The following is a 13,456-nucleotide window of genomic DNA, read 5'->3' as shown; positions in this document are numbered from 1 at the left end:
TATGACTTATTACCTTTCTCCATAAATGGATGAGTACTTAAAAGAAAGCCACTACCTGACTTGGTTCTATATTCTCACATCCAGAAGACTCTTAACTATGTATTCAATGATTTCTTTTTTAAGGAATAAACCAAGTATCACACTTTAAATGAGCTTAATTAAAATATATATGTACACACATATAACATAACACTTTATGTAATAGTAAACCCCAACACATTCCAACAGATGCATGGTCCATGTAAACAAAATTAAATGTTGATGAATGTCAATTGATTTTTTTCTCTGTAAACAAAAATTTTCTATACAGAGTTTCTTCCATTTTATGAATCTGCCATCTTAAAAACATGGAGAGGGCTGGCAACAAGAGAGTGAAAGGAATGTGGTATTGTACACAAAGTTTTATGTGCCATGTGTGAAAGTGTCACTTCTTTCCTCAGCTATGAATTCTTTGGTCTGTCATGTAACATTATTTAACTTGTCTACACACACCTTCAAGGAACTGTAGAGTGTGGGCTGCCTGTATGCTTGTAAAGAACCATGGACAGTGTGCAGAAAGTGAGACTCTGGAGCATTCGATCCTGAATGAGATGTTTCCATCAAACCCCTACCCTCAAGGGTTACTACTGCTGTGATGAAACACCATGGCCAAAAACAAGTTGGGGATTTGAAAGTGGTTTATTTGCCTTATACTTCCACATTATAGTCCATCACCAAAGGAAGTCAGGATGGGAAATCAAACAGGGCAGGAACCTGGAGGAAGGAACTGATGCAGAGGCCATGGAGGAGTGTGGCTTACTGACCTGTTCCTCATGGTTTGCTCAGTCTACTTTCTTAAAGACCCCAGAACCACCAGCCCAGGAGTGTTCTCATTCACCATGGGCTGGACTTTCCCAGTCAATCACTAATTAAGAAAATGCCTACAGTCTGATCATATGGAAGCATTTTCTCGATTGAGGGTCCATCCTCTCAGATGACTATAGCTTGTATCATGTTGACATAAAAGTAGCCAGCACAACTGACCCCTTGTCAGCTTAGCACATAAATATGTCACTGTTAAGCCACAGCTTGTCCTTTCTTGTATAAAGACATCACAGTACAAAACATTTTACAAATTTAAAGAGTCTAACAGCCTTACAAACTCATATACCTTAAAAGTTATCTCTTAAAAAATATACAGACTCCTTTAAAATCCAAATTATCTGTAAAACTTATGTTGACATAGAAACTAGTCAGCACACAGACTGAAAGAAAAAGGAGACATTCACATGATACTGATAGCTGTGTGTGTGTGTGTAGCCTGCGCACATGTGCACCTGTGGTTAGTTTTCTTTCCTGTTAAAAATACTCAAGAAAACATCTTTAGCATGGAAGGATTAATGTGGCTTTTGATTTCAAAGGTTGGGTTCATGGTTAGGTTATGCCATTACTACTGGCTTTTGGTGAAGCAGAGTATCACAGGGGCAATAATGTGTGGTACTGGTTAACCTCATGACATCCAGGAAAGCAGAAAGCAATAGAAAAGGATGAGAGACAAAATACACTTTCGAAGACACAACACCTCCATGGGCCCACTTCCTCCACACCAACCTCACCTCTTAACAGCCAATTCAGTATAACTTACCAACAGATTAATCCATTTATAAACTTAAGAGTCATATTCCAATTGCTTCAGTAGTGCTACCCATTGAGAACCATGTTTTCAGTACATGAGTTTTTTTTTGTGATGATGGATGGGACACTTCATATGCAAATCACAATATTTTAAGGAAGATTTTTCATAGAAAATTTCATTTTTATGTAACTATATAAAATAAATTTTCAAAATTATTAGACTACCAGCAGCTACAAAATTATTTATCACTTTTACACACACACACACACACACACACACATATATATATATACATATATATATATATATACTATGCATATATGTATATTTTTATGCTAAAGGCAAGAGGTTTGCTACCTACTTTTAAAGGAAAAAGAACAACAAGCAAATTGAAAATGGAAGCATATAAAAATGGAGTAATAATGATTAATAATATTTAATGCTAACCCACTGTAAGTAGCAATTATTACAGAATTGTTTCATGTATAACTTTTAGAAACATGTTTATTCTCACAGTGAACAGAATTACATTAAAATTATTTGTGTACCAACTACTCCATGGAAGTTAGTTAATTATCATGGAGAAGTTTATTTTATTATCATCTAACAGATTCACATTAATTCACTCAAATGCTCCCATGTTTCCTTTATTTTTTATTACAAATATCTTGAAGCTGAATAAGAGGTGTTTCTAAGTACCATTAAAAGAGAATGTTGTCTCATCAACATGACTGCCTAAATATCAGCTGACCAAAGACAACATAGTGGTCATGCTAATGTGGACAGGGGAGAGTCCAGGAGGCCTCAACCTCACACAACAAACTAATACAACTAAGGGATGCTGAGGGTATGAGAAACAGTCTTCCCCAGGGAAGAGAACATCCACTGGTTATCCAATACCTAATGGTCAGCCCTGAAAGCATACACACCAGTAACATTGTATAGACTGAGGTGTTGCTGGAGGGCTTCTCTCCAGGTTCCCCAAGCCCCGCAGTCCCACAATCCAGTTATAAAATAATCACTCAGACGCTTATATCACTTATAAACTGTATGGCCGTGGCAGGCTTCTTGCTAACTGTTCTTTTATCTTAAATTAACCCATTTCTATAAATCTATACCTTGCCACGTGGCTGGTGGCTTACCAGAGTCTCTACATGCTGCTTGTCCTGGCGGTGGCTGCAGTGTCTCTCCCCCAGCCTTCTGCTTCCCAGAATTCTCCTCTCTCCTTGTCCCACCTACTTCCTGCCTGGCCACCTACTTCCTGCCTGGTCACTGGCCATCAGTGTTTTATTTATATAGAATGATATCCACAGCACTGAGGAGGTTGTACTTATGTATTTAGGAGTGTGTGTGTGTGTGTGTGTGTGTGTGTGTGTGTGTGTGTGTGTGTAATAACAATGAATGAAAAAGAGGCCCAAAATTTTGAAAGAGAACAAAGAATGAGTTGATGAGAGACTGTGGAGGGAGAAAAGGAAAGGGGGAAATGATGTAAGTATATTATCTCAAAAAGAAATATTTTTGAAAAGTGAATGTTTCATGTTTATTATTTTGACTTCTATTGTGCATAATAATTTAAAAGCAATGCATTTATTATGGAGTTTGTAGAAATAGTAATTTAAGAAAGACTTAAAAAAAAAAACAAGATCATTACCAATAATAACACCCAAGGAGTTTGGATATACCCTTTCAGAATTTTCTATGAACATATGACTTCTTAAGTTTTTGATGAAATCTTTTATAAAAATGAACGTCACTCTATACTCTCTTCCTCTCATTCAACATTTTGCAATTATCATATTTTTACAGTTCCTCTGCAGTACTTTAACAGCCGCACAGTAGTATTTCATCATTTGACATACCCCAATATTTGAAGCCAACTCTTCAGCGAGGCAGTTATGTTACATTCAGTTACGGGTTATTATGAATGAGCTGTAATGAATGTCTTTGTAGCTGTATCCATGTCACATGTTCCTATTAGACTATTCTAAACTGTCAAATGCATTTTTTCTCAAGTGTTAGTGCACATACAAATCTGGATTATTATTTTTATTCATAGGGTGTAGTCATGAAGACTGTGATTGGACAGGTCTGGAACTAATCCTCTATGTTTACACATACTCTCTGTGATCAAAACACAGGGGGTTAGCAATGCTATGCTTGAAAAAAAAAAGGATGGCTTGAAGCATTGGAAATACTATTTTCCCACTCCTTACAAAGTGTCTTTTTTTTTTTTTTTTTTTTTTTTTTTTGCAATAAGATTCATAAGGCCCTGGTGGTTAGTTTTCTATTTCTTTCCCAAATAGAAACATTTGCCTTCCACCTTATACCTCATAAGTATGTTCAGTGTACTTCTAAAGCATAATCGATGCACATTGATCTGTAGCATGAAAAGGCTTCTTGCTATAGTGTTTTCACGTGGGGAATTAGATGCTGACATCAATTATCAACTGCTTTGTTATTTTTAGTATAAAGGTAAAATATATACGGGATGGGTTTAAACTGATGGCATGTGGACATAAACACGAAGCTTAGTTTTAATAGAAATCATCCTCCCAGAAGACATTACCCCCTGAGGAAGTTTCACTGCAAAGAGGATTTCTCAAGCATTGTCATCTCACCCAATTACCTGGGCTATTCGAAGCAATGTTCTAACTGCAATGCTACTGCCCAGAGTGGGCAGCAAAGCACTCAGTAAAACAATGTTGACTTCAGTCGGTGATCCTCGATGTGACCAAAGACCTGTTAGTCTCATCCTTAATTCTTCTTCATGCGTTCATCCTGAACAAAGTTATCTATGCGTTTAATTTACTAAATGATGAATCATCAGCTATCTTAGAGTGCTGGTCAACTATGAAGCTTTGTTCTATGATGATATTTGCCAATACCTAGGCCTCATTTCTCCTGTGTGAAAGATGGCAATGTTACTCGTGTACCCTCTCTTCCTCCACCCACCCCACCCCCCAGTCTTGTATTTTTCATCTCATGAAACATTCACTTTCCCATGGGTTCTTACAAAGTCACAATATTTTGGACCAAAAGCTGTCCTCAGGTTTACTTTGTACAAGCTCTTGGTTTATGCCTAAGAACCCAGAAAGGTTTAATATCTTTCAGACCCCATGTGTCATTAGTGGCTCAGTGGGACTTAGAGTCTCTAGCTCCTAATTTAGCCGTAGGCTATCATTAATTTTGGTTGTTAAGGTAGGGCCGTTGTGAGCTCAGTTCTGTCCACTTTTTAAAATGAGTGTGAGGTTTATGCATCTATGGTCATTCAGTGTTCTTTTCTAGCAGTGTACTCTGTACCAGGAACCATGCCAGTTAAGGTAATGTTACATAGTGGTTTTTAGTCTCATATTTAATTACAAGAGCTTTTGGGTTGGATTTTGACTTTTATCATGATCAGCCATCCTGTTTTGTTTGGGAATGTGATATTTCCAAGTGTATGAAATTTGGTGTCCTATAGTTAAAATATCCAAGAAAAGTAAGGCTGCTTGGACTTTATTTTACCTTGTCATGGGGCTATTTGGACAGTGTGTGATATTTTACAGATATCTATTTTTTAATGTATAAAGTAAGAAAAGTAAGAAGGCTGTCTCAGGATTTTAGGGCAAATTAAAGAAGACAATCTGCAAAAAAAAGTACAACTTAATAAATTCTCAATAAATATTAGTCATTTATGTTTTTCGATATTGTTTTATAATGGAAGTCTATCCCTCAAAGAAGAGACTCTCAGAATCTAGATTTGCATATGTAAAATTTGGAATAAATGAACGTTTTGTTTTAGTTACAGCTTCTAATGTCCTTTTTGAAGGTCCTTCTATTATTCCATTTGTCACTAAAGTTAGACAGGGCAGTTCAGGGCTAGAGCCCATCATTGAACATCCTTCCCACTTTTCAAGATAGATGTCAGGAAGAAGGTGAATTTTTTAATTTGGAAATCAACAAGGAAAATAAGCACCAAAGGTAACATAACGCTATGAAAATAATATAAGGGGTTTGCTTAGATTCTAATGATGATAGCTGCCATTGTGTTAAGCACAAACTTCACCAGGTGTTAGTGATTTACATGCTACACACCTGGAACAGACAATGATCTTGAGAGGTGAATTATCATCTCTATTTCAGAGGCAATAATCTTAAATTTTTGCTTAAAAAAATCAATTAAATGCTCAAAGATATTTGTATGATAAAGAGTAAAACAAAAACTTGAAACTTGTGTTTACTCTAAAGTTGCTGTGGTCTGAATTTACAACAAACATGATAATGTTGTGGAAAAGTATTAACTCCCTAGGTGAGTTTCTTCACTTATAGTACTCAAAAGTAAAGAAATCACCATTGATGACTGCTTACCACACTTGGGCAGTCAGCTCTAAATATTCCCACATGCTTGGTGTAGTTGGATTCTCGTAGGCAAACATGGCCACTATTTTTTTTAAATCAACTGATTCCTTAGAGAAAGGTTAAACTACTCTCCAAGAATACAAGTAATGAAGCAGGAATGCAAACATTCAAAAGCTCACCACTCTATTGAAGCATTTTGCAACATTTGATGTCTTCATGATTTTGAATAGGTAGCTAGAAATATTACTAAAGCAGGCTTCTCAACTACTTAGAATTGATTATGCTCACTAGATATATTTTCTCTCAAGTATAATAAAAATATTTTCTATTTTATAGTCTGTTTTCCCTTTGCATGTAGATAGTATAGGGAAATTTTAAAAGATTTGAGAGTAGTTTAAATCCCATCAGGCACTCAGATTTTCTTTTATCCCTTTAACGTTCCTTCTTACAAAGTCTTATTTTAACACTTGGCAAGAAACCTGAAAATGTGTGTTATAGATTTAGTCCCATCCAGGAAATAAAAAGTAAGAGTCGTGAACTTGCCATGGTCCCACATGCTATTATCTCAACACTCAGAAGATGGTGATAGAAGGATCAGAAGCTCAGTGTCATCCTCCTTTGAGTGTATAGAAGTACCCCTCCTATACACAAATGACAGGAGGACTGAGAATGAAATCAAGGAAATGACACCTTCCATAATAGCCTAAAATAATATATGTACTATCTTGGAATAACTCTTACCAAGGAAGTGATAGACTAGTATAGTAAAAACTTTGACGTTGAAGAAAGCAATTCAAAAAGATACTAGAAGATAGAAAGAGCTCCCATGTTCATCGATCTGTGGGGTTAATATAGTAAAAATGTCCATCCTACCAAAAGCAATATACAGATTAAATACAATCCCCATCAATCTACAATGGTGTCCTGCCTGCATGATATGGTAGTGCAATGGTGGCACAAAGCTTGAAAGTAGCCAACCACTATCTGACTTACATTAAAGCCCACTCTGCAAGATGGAACGCATATCCACCATTGCTTGGGTGACCAAGACCAATATGAGACTAGATACTGTGGAGACCCAGGGTAAAACCAAATACTATTTTTCTTTAAAAAAAAAAAAAAAAAAAAAAAAAAAGTAGCAATAAAACGACTCCTAATGACATTCACCTATACTCATAGATCAATGTCTCGCCCAGCCATCATCAGAGAAATCTCCCCTTGCAGCAGATAGGAACAAACACAGAGATCCACAAATGGACCATATGCAGAGAGTGAGAGACTTTGGAACACTCAGCCTTAAACGGCACGTCTCCATCAAATATCTCCCCTCAGGTTTCAGGGAAGCCTGCCAAAGAGGAGGAAGAAAGAGTGTCAGAGCCAGAGGTAAGGGAGGGCACCAAGGAAACAAGGCCCTCTAAATCAATAGGATTGATGCACACATGGACTCACAGAGACTGAGGCAGCATGCACAGGTCCTACACAGGTCTGCAGCAGATGGAGTCCTAGAAATGAAAGTAGAAGTGAGTACATGCCCCCATCCCTAACTCAGAAGTTACCTCCAAGTGATAACACTTGCAAATGAAAATTTAGTTTTCTCCAAGTGAGTCTCCCTGGGGAAACAACCACTTTTTTTTTTTTTTTTTTTTTTCTTCGAGACAGGGTTTCTTTGCATAGCTTTGCACCTTTCCTGGAACTCCCTTTGGAGACCAGGCTGGCCTCTAACTCACAGAGATCCGACTGCCTCTGCCTCCTGAGTGCTGGGATTAAAGGCGTGTGCCACCACTGCCCAGTGGAAACAGCCACTCTTAAGGATATCCTGCATGCCCAGCTATAGTTGGTCAACAGGAAACAAACTCAAAAGCATCTTCGGAGGTTGCTTGTCTCATAATGTCCCGTCAGGGCTTTTTTCTTTTGTTTCTTTTAAAATAAAAAAGAAATTTATCTTTTTGATTTTTTATTTTGTTGTTATTATTATTATTATATATAAATGAATCATATTATATTATATTATGCATAGTTATTCTCTTTTATTATCCTCTAGATCCTTTGTGTATATAATATGGCTTACAGCTTTGCATTTTTATTGGGGGTGCATCTGGATGGGAGGGGAGGTGGCAAGAGTTGGGAGGAGTAGAGGGAGAGAAAACCATAATCAGGATATGTTATATAAGGAAAAAAAAATCTATTTTCAATAAAAGGAAAAATCCATGTTTTTTTTGTTTTGTTTTTTGTTTTTGGTTTTTTTTTGTTTGTTTTTTGTTTTTTTGTTTTTTTTAAGATGTGCCACCATACACAAGCCATTCTTAAATATCACTCCTTTGAATTTGTTTCTGGCTTTTTTTCCACCTTGATGTCTCTGGCATCTTTTTCCTAGAGACAGTGAACCTTATCAGGGATCACCTACCTGGTTTTGCTTGTTTGTTGTTAGCAAACGTATAGTGTTTCTGCATTGAGATTTGTATGTCTGTTGAGATGGACAGTCCTTAAAATTTGATGCAATAGCGTTCAAAGTAAGTGGCTTTCTTTTGATCTTGGGGTATCTGTGTATGGTGCACTGTTGATTTATTTATACGTGACCACAGTTGTATACTCTCCCTGTAGCTTCTTTGGTTGAGAATCATGAGTTTGGGCACAAAGCATGCTGTATCCGATGGAGAAGCCCATTGGGTTTAGGCACCAATCATGCTGTATCAGACAAAAGCCCATAATCTTGTCAGGTCTTTCAAGAGGGGAAACATTGTTGATTTGGACAGGTGTAGTGAAGACAGCAGAATATGACAGTCAGTAACCCTCCATGGTTCTTCTCATAGTGTGAGTCATGGCCCCCATCGAATGGGAGCTTTGGCAGGATTGACAATATTCTCTTGGTTACTTGAATGTGATTGGTTTGTTGCTGCCATTGTTCTCTTTGATGGTTGCTTGTTAGTTTGTTTGTAGTGTGTGTGTGTGTTGTATGTGTGTTTGTGGTTCATGCTTGTGAATATCCAGTTGTGCCTACCCATGGACAAGCACATGGAAACAAAAGCCGCATGCCAGAGGTTTTCCTCTCACTCTTTGCCATATTGCCTTGAGACAGGGCATAAGCTTGTCATTTCAGCTAGTCTGGCTAGTAACTGAGATCTTAGGATCTGCCAGTCTCCACCACCCCGACCACCAACATTTAGATTCCTGCTGTGCTTGGCTTTTTTTTTAATGTGGATGCTAGAGATTCAAACTCAGATCTTCACATTTGTAGAGCAAGCATTGTATCCACTGTGCTTCTCCCCAGGGATTCTGGACTGACTGCTGCAGTCTCTAGGAAAAGTCTGAGGCTTTTGTCCCATGAATGGATGCTAGTGTGGACCCCAGTGCTTACTAGAAAGGGCAAGATCTGACATCTCAGCTCCCACTCCATGATACTCACCTAGTCTCATTGGCAGGCCTGGCCTGACAAGGTGTGGTGGGCTAGTTGGGAGGCCACACACAGATACTGTTCTGTCAAATGCTGTAGCTTTTCCTCTGCTGCTATGGCAGAGGGGTTTTTCCAAGATCAGGACCTCAGACCCCCATAAACTGAGCTTTCTGGGGATTGGTTGGCTGCTAGGAACTTACGTGATGTGCCCCTGGTTCTTTAAGAAGAAAAGCCCAGCAGGGTTCTCTGAGCCTGAGTTATGGATAGAACTGAGCTCAATTCCTTACTGCTGGACCAGGAAAGCAACAAAGCACAAAAAACCTTGAGCTTGATACACACACACACACACACACACACACACACACACACACATAGCTGAGGATATAGATCAGCTTTATACTTGCCTAGCATGTATAAAGACTCATTCCTAATCATTGTGGCTCAACCAAAACTTCAGAACTGAAAAAATAGAAACAGGCTGGTTAGAAGTTCAAAGTCATCCTCAACTACTTATCAAGCTTGAAGTCAGTCTAGACTATGAGACCCTGTCTCAAACAAAATAATGTGTGTGTGTGTGTGTGTGTGTGTGTGTGTGTGTGTGTGTGTGTGTATCTCCAGATGTGGTGGCATATGTCTGTCATCTCAGCGACTCCAGGGATTCTGACAGGAGGATCGTAAATAAGTACAAACCAGCTGTGCTGCTATTGAATGTGAGGATGTCCTGAGAAAGTTAGAGAGACCCTGTCTCAAAAAAAATTGAAGGGCTGGCGATGTTTTACTGGCAAATCATTTACCTAGCGTATGTGAGGCCCTGAGTTTGATCCCAGCACTGGGGGAGGAAGGAGAAACAAGGCAAAAAACAGGGAAATGATTAAACAATAATTTAGAAAGAATAAAAGTTTAAATATTTTAAAGATAGAAACACTGTAAAAAAAAAGAAATAGTTTGATTGTTTAAAATTGGAAAACCATAAAAATTATGAAGTAAAAGTTAAAGAATAAGGGGAAAAAATTACCTTCTCCTTGTTTGCAAGCACATTTGTTGGAAAAAATGCACTTACACCCAAATCTCAGCACATGCATGTTAATACATGTAATCAAATGGATTTACTGCAATTCATTCCACAGAAGGGAGAAAGAAAACATGTTTGGTTTTATAGGATTCATACACAAAGTCAGTAAATTCTAAGACTGCTAAAAACACCAATTGTTACAGCCAAACCCAAATAAAACCTAAATAAAAACAATGATAAGCAAACCCACTGTTTAAAAACAAATCTACAGAGACAACCAGACAAAACCAATGGGAACTCATGAAATTTGGACCAACACCTGTGGAGCCTCCACAGGACTGGACTAGGCCTTCTGTACAAGCGAGACAGTAGTGTAGCTTAATCTGCTTAAGGGGCCCCATGGTAGTATGATCACAATCCTCCCTGGTACATGAGCTTTTTGGAGCCCAGTGCTTAAGGTGTGACACTTCGTGCAGCCTTGATGCCAGGCTTGGACTTGCCTCAACTGAATGTACCAGGCTCTGCTGACTCCCCATCGAAGGCCTTAACTTCTTGTAGGAGAAAATGGGGGGTGGGTTGGGGGAGAGGCTGGAGGGGTGGGAGGAGGGAAGAGGGGGATCATGATTGGTATGTAAAATGAATTTTAAAAATGCTTTAAAAAAAACCTACATCTCAGCTTCTCAGCAGATATTCTCTCACTTATGTTGTTTGTTTCTAAACAGCATTCTGCATGTATAGCTGCACTTATTTTTCCCCAAGAACTTATTAAAGCCACCACATAATGACACCTACTGGGCCTTTTATTAATTCTGTCAACTTTCTTGAATTTTGCCTTAGGCCTCCGAGGAAACATTGCATTCTAGTAATGAAGAAGAGGACCCCTTCCGTGGGATGGAACCCTATCTTGTGCGGAGACTTTCATCCCGCAGTATCCAGCTCCCTCCTCTTGCCTTCAGACAGTTGGAACAAACTGACTTGAGAAGTGAATCAGAGAACATCCCAAGGCCAACCAGTCCTCCCCCTGAAAATCCTGCCTCTGATTGCTATCACGTCTGCAGACTCAAGTGGGTGAGTGAGTACCTTCAGTGACATTTCCACGTTATACATTTTTCATGGTGATTGTTACATGTGATTTTGGGGGGATTTTGTTTGTGGCCCATTGTTTGATTTGAGAAGGACAATAAGTTTTTAAATCAGGAACAAAAGAAAAAAACAGTGAGAGGGTTTCTTCAGGTAACATCTGTCTCCACAGGAGGAGACATCTGGCATAAATGTTTCGCAGGAAGGTGTTGAAAGGTAGCGATGACAGTTCATAAGAATCCAGGAAAAAGATATTGTACCAGGAAAACTTACACTGGCCATAAGTGATTCTTAAAGTTCTTAACTAATGATAACTCATGCATTCATTATCATGTTGGCAGACACGTGCAGAAACATTAGGAGACAATTCATTGAGGGAAAATGAATCTGGAATCAAGACTAGACTACACTGTAATTAGAATAAAAGAAGATATGCAATTAAATGCATGAGCCCAGTAATCTGGCCTCTGACACTCTTATCTTAATGCTATTTTAGTAGTTATTAGTACTTATATTAATAAAGCACTTTGATTTAGAAGGCAGTCAACCAACGTCTGTCTCCTCCATATGGCTTCCTACTTAGCATACTTAGTACTCTTCATCTTTTTGGTGGTGGTGTTCTGCTTATCAAGGGAGATTTAACTCTTCAGTAGCAACATTAGCCCATAAAACACAGTGAAATGGGGATAGTGGGCATATCCACTATCCATATTCATCTGGCCAGCTGCCTCTTAAACAAGTTTAGGTGGAAGGGAACAAGAATGAAGCCATATGTACACAGACTCCCAAGTATTCCCTAAGAGATGCCAGAAAAATGAACTTACGGTACATAAGAGACTCTTGTTCATTCTGTGCAGGGTAAAGGGAATTCCTAGGGAAGGCACTTTTCAGATTTACAAAAAGTTGTGATCAAAAGAAATTTGTCCAGTAACAACTCCAAAAAAATATTTAATTTAGTTCTAAAAATTGTTACTTACCAGTCTGCAAGCCCCACACTATTTAAAAAAGAAAGTGAAACAATTGCTACTAAATAAGAAGATAATAAATATTCACTTTAATAAAATGGAAATTGGAAATATGCATTGTTGTTTTTTTCTTAGTCAAGTATGTATAAGGAAAATGTACAAATACTGTGCTGTTTCATACCATGACAGGTGAGAGTTGAGTACGGTAATCTTACCTAAAGGTTCTTTGAAAAACTACTATAGCCCTGAACTTAATTTGGATCAACATCACTGCATTCACTGGTGTAGAGGGGAAGGTTAGGATTCAGACACCAAGATACCAGGCATTCTCAAGATCACCCCTAAGTGATCATCTTGGAGAACTCCCAGAAGACATTAGTTACATTTATGGTTGTGGATTACTATAACAATCAGTTTTAACGAAAAATCAGCAAAGAAAAAGACACACAAACACTGGGTCAGACCCAACCTTCTCAGACTCCCCTCTCAAAGGGGAGTGAAACAGTTGTGACTCCTCCATCTATGAGTTGCAAGGGAACATTTGTAAAGTGTTAACTGAGGATGCCCTCTGCCGGGGTATCCTTTCTAAGAAATCAGTATCCAGATTTTCCATTGTCAATAATCACATTCTCCACCCAGAAGATTAGGATGTACAAGTCCAGATATCAGGGAGGAAAGTGTGTGGGAGGTAAAAACTATAGTGTTTGTGCAAACAGTTGGGGCACAGAGAAATGGTATACAGGAAATGGTGAAGGAAGAACCCTCTAGAAATAAATCCCCAAACACCAACTCAGGGCCATTCTTTCAAATCGACCTTTTTAAATTCAACAGTCAGCCCTGATCAACTCTTTTCTGTATACAAGGTACATCTTAGAATAATTACCTCGCTTTCTCCACACTTGAGGAAGAAGGCTTTCTAATTAAATTTCAGTAGACTAATTTAAGTCCCTGATAGACTTAATTAATGTTGGTACCTGAAAAATTTGGTGAACAAACGTGATTTCTCATTTTTTGAGCTCATGTGCTTTTAAAGGAAAATGATAAAATGTACTTAA

At 38.2% G+C, this 13,456-nt stretch overlaps 1 protein-coding gene across 1 annotated transcript in view; it reads left to right on the top strand.

The window, feature by feature from the left end:
* The first annotated feature begins 11,193 nt into the window (after positions 1 to 11,193).
* The window catches only part of Pde4d (phosphodiesterase 4D), a 912,160-nt gene continuing 909,897 nt past the window's right edge, over positions 11,194 to 13,456 (top strand). The window contains exon 1 of the mRNA XM_028885080.2: positions 11,194 to 11,424. The gene's annotated coding sequence lies outside the window, so the exon portion shown is untranslated. The remainder of the gene's footprint in view (positions 11,425 to 13,456) is intronic.

Source organism: Peromyscus leucopus, chromosome 11, assembly GCF_004664715.2.
Source record: "Peromyscus leucopus breed LL Stock chromosome 11, UCI_PerLeu_2.1, whole genome shotgun sequence".
In the NCBI taxonomy this organism is placed as follows: Eukaryota; Metazoa; Chordata; class Mammalia; order Rodentia; family Cricetidae; genus Peromyscus; species Peromyscus leucopus.
The sequence above is the reverse complement of the archived record's forward strand: the minus strand, read 5'-3'. Positions and strand labels throughout refer to the sequence as shown.